The following is a 4,326-nucleotide window of genomic DNA, read 5'->3' as shown; positions in this document are numbered from 1 at the left end:
CTTTTGCATGGCAATGCACTTGTCCATTGAAATTCTTGGCCAAAAAATAAATAGACTGTTCAGTTTTGTACTTGATAAAAATAAGTCTCTTTGAATCATAGGCTACGGATAAACATCGATTCATCGTTCATACACGTGAAACTACGAATTCACTAATAAACTGGGCTGTGCTATGAATCAACGAATTATTTCTGTTTCGATTCTATCTAGTAATTTTCTATTAGTAGCTTCCGCGATGCTATTAAAAAACCAGCCAATTTATTTAAATCTCCAATTTTCTTGGACATGTCGTTCTACTCTCTTCGTTTCAATTTTTAATATACAGGATGTTAATATTATCCATTCATGGAATTCTTCTTCTCAAAAACAATGCAAGACATTAAAGTTACGATACTTTCGAAACAGTCAAATAATTGTCAAATAAAATAAAATATTATCAATGCTTAATAAAAAATAAATAAATAAATATCCTCGAAAGGATTATACAAATATTCTTTACAAGAACTACTTCAAATCACAACAACAAATCTTCGAGGACAAATACATTGCCCAAATAATAATCCATTGAAATAAAATACCTATATAATCCTTTCCCAAACCAAATCAAAATTATTCACACTCTCTCTCGCTATCTTCTCAACCCCTTCTTTCCATCTTCCCTTTCTACCCCTTCCAAATTGGTAAATTCCAAATTGGTAAAGGTCCCCCCTCAAAAAAAAAATGAAAAGCATAATCGAGGCAACACGTTGAAAATTTCGCACAACAAGAGGCTTTCATCTTATCGACGACGAGCGTGGATAAATAAACGCGTGTCCTCCCTTCGATCCTTGGACGCCGGGGATTCCAAAGAAGCGAAGAAGGAAGAGTGTGTGCACGCGTGTGGACGTAAAAAGGAGGGAGGCGGCCATGCTCGAGATGGATGCAACAATGCTCTTAATGAACCCCGCCCCGGCTTATTACCAGCCCCGTATCCCGTGCCCCTGCCTTCCTTCGATCCTCATTGTTCGATCCATTGGATCGAGGTAAGTTTAAGGCATGAATCAGCTGGTAATAATCGCGCTAACGAGCGGCTTTCGCGAATTCGTCGCCGGATATCGGATCTCTCCCCGGCGATATCCGCCGTTGCGCCATCGTTCCGATCGGCCGATGACTCCGCACGATTTTTGACAACGAGGCGACACGCATCGTGAATCGTAAATTGATTTATTATCGAGAGAAAGTCGCGTCATTGATCGATTGCGCGGGAATGATACGAGGAGTGGATGGACGGGCAGGTAAATGTGAGATTGTTGGAGATTTTTGTGCGAAATTAAATTTTCACGAGCGTGATTGAAGATATGATTAAATGTGTGTTTTTGTATAGAATTCGTATTTTCCATAATAGGCAGTTCAAATGATCAGAAATTGAGACAGAGTACGAGGATAGAGATCGAGTAGTTAAGGGTTGTACTAAATTTTTAATGAATTTTCGCGGAGTGTTCCTTACATCAAAATTTATTCTTTCGTATTTCTTAACTTATGAATTACTCTCGTTTCAGGAAGAACATTTATTAACATTTGAACAAAAATTTTGACGCAAGAAATCAAACCTTGAAAATTAAGTAATAACAAAAAAAATGGAGTCGGATATATGATGAATCATAACGAATAACAATTAGAATTATATATAGTTATTATATACGTGTAAAAACGCTTTAGCATAAATACAAACCATTGGAGAAAGAGATCGCACATTTTATTCGGATAAAACCCTGCGGCACAATTCGTTCCGTGCACCCGATCCGAATTAATGGTTAATTAAGAGGTCCTTACCATCTCGTATATATTGCGTATATACAATCTCGATTACAAGCTGCAAATAAATTCTTTAATTACCATTTAATTATTGCTCGTGGCCTCGTGTGCGCCACATATTGGTGCACGCAATTGCTACTCACCTCACCTAATTCAAATTCGAGACGATACACGGGGCCCATCGCGCCACCGTATTCACGATACAGACGTATCAATCTTTGTAATTTAATTTTCTTTCGGTTGCGCTTATGGGTGGAGCAATTAAAGAGACGCGATTCATTGCTCTTTGGTGGATGATTGTTGTTGGAGTGCCCGCTCCATCATCCGCTCCGTTTCCTTTTCTTATTTTTCTCTCGCGAGATAAATATCAATTTTAATTACATCTCTCGATTTCTTCGATTTCCTTTTTTCCAATAAGGGCAGGGGAATGAAATAATTCGAAAACAATTTAATAATTTAGTAGTTTAGCGATTTGATGATTGTCATGTTGTTAATTACCTTTTCACAATTTTGTAATACATTTTAATAATAATTTAGATTAGAAATTTATTAACTACTACTCGTGGAATTTACAGAATTTGTTGCGATTTGTACAAATCTTCGAAATTTCTCATTCGAAAATATAGACATTGCAATCTAATCTATTTATCGTGTAAGAAACTCAATTATGTGATCTTTTTCTTCATCACTTTCGTCATTCTAATCACAAAAAATCAGCTCTGCTATATAAAAAAATACGAAACCAATTAAAAATAATCAACTTAAAAATTCCAAAGTATTCTAAATATTCCCAAACCACTTACCTTATCGCTAGAAATTCGAAACCAATAACAATGACCAATAATTCCAATACAATATCTCATTTTTCCAGACGCTTGAGACCTACAAAACACAATTTATATAAAAACTTTAAATATTTTCTCGATCTCGTATCATCAAACCGCAAAAGGAGCCACCTTTTTGAAGAAAGAAGCAATAAAAATAAGAAAAAAAGCAGGCATTGGAGGACGTCGAACTGAGTCGAACGAGCGGAGGAGAGACTTTTGCACCGAGAAATGAACAGGCGCGTTTTATTTCGTCATGGACGGGGGATGCCTAGATGCCAAGATCGTTATTCCGCTTATGCACCATTCCAGAATTTCCGAATTCGGATAGCAGCGAGACGATCGACGAGCATTTTAACGGCCGAATTATTGAAATAAATTGTGACTGGCCGCCGTTCGTATCGCGCCTATTTGTAGCGGGAAGTCCAATCAGCTGGCTTCGTATATTCCCGTGCCGACTTGTTGACCGCGTTTTTCCTCGGAGAGAGCACCAACCTGTCTGGATGAGCGCGTTATACCAGCTGCTGCTATGTATACCTCGTGTATATATGTGTCGTGGTCTCTCGTTTCACTTGTTTATTAATTGTATTTTATGCGAATTCGTTTTGTTCCTGATGTGTTCTCTGAAATATGCTCCTTTTTATATTTGTGAAGGCAAGAAAGGAACAATTTTATTTATAATACGGATGATCGTATCACATTTTTAAGTTGAGAGTATCGAAATTATTGAAGTACTTATTATATTAAAATATTCGAGATATTCTCTTTACTTTATTCTTTTTGAATATTAAAATTGTCGCAATTTCTGTGTCGCGTCTACTTAACTTTATTTCCAATTAATTTGTATTATTCAAAAGGAAAATTATTTATTTGGAACCGTTGCAATACCGTTCAAAATTATATACACTTTTCTCAATTTTTCTCAGAAATGTGTATGTCGAGAAAATATATCTTCAAATCCTTTTCGATATTTCTTCGTTATTTTCTGATCGAGTTCATAATCCGTTCACGGACTACGTTAAAAGATTGGCTCCCAATCGCACGAACCACTCGTGCACACGTCCACTCTCGAGTAGGAGGGCCATAAGCATCTTATCTTAACCGGAATTCGCGGAATCTTATATTATTTCATCGGCCATAACACCCCGCCATCCCACTTTAGATAGAACTTCCGAATCCGCATATCTAATTTGTTCTTAGTCCCAAGAACGTCACACCTTCAATCTCGTCTCCCCACGAACGAACGATATTCTCTTCCACTTTCCAAGAAGAAATTCAAAGGAGAAAAAAATATTTTCAAAAGGTAGACAAACAACAAAATAATCGGGGAAGGGTGTGAGATAAAAGTTGAAGCGGGACCCGCGTTATTATGCTTGGTAACCGGCTAATAAAATTTGTTTCGTGTTCGGATGCGGCGAGCGGACAGGTTCGCTTCCAAAGAATCCAAAGTCGCTTCCAGAGAATCGCCCGTTTCCCGACTTCTTTATTTCCACGCTTCAACGAGTTTCCTTTTGTCGATTTTTCTACGAGCAAGCGTGGGCTCGTTTTATTCCCCATTATCTTGTTGCGCGCGTTTTTCGTCCAATCCCGGGTCGAACACTTTTGAAACGAGTTTTCTCCGATTCACGTGGGAAAGATACGCGTGTCACGAGCGTTGCTTTAAAGGGACGATTGGCGATGGATATATTGGGAAACGCTTCGAATTTAT

The 4,326-nt window shown here is 37.8% G+C and overlaps 1 pseudogene; it reads right to left on the bottom strand.

Annotated features, from left to right (window-relative positions):
* Positions 1 to 2,507: 2,507 nt before the first annotated feature.
* On the bottom strand, positions 2,508 to 4,175 carry LOC116186489 (annotated as a pseudogene).
* Between the last annotated feature and the right edge of the window lie 151 nt (positions 4,176 to 4,326).

This window comes from Apis dorsata, unplaced genomic scaffold (assembly GCF_000469605.1).
Source record: "Apis dorsata unplaced genomic scaffold, Apis dorsata 1.3 scaffold_42, whole genome shotgun sequence".
NCBI lineage: Eukaryota > Metazoa > Arthropoda > Insecta > Hymenoptera > Apidae > Apis > Apis dorsata.
This window is presented reverse-complemented; position numbering and strand designations above follow the sequence as displayed.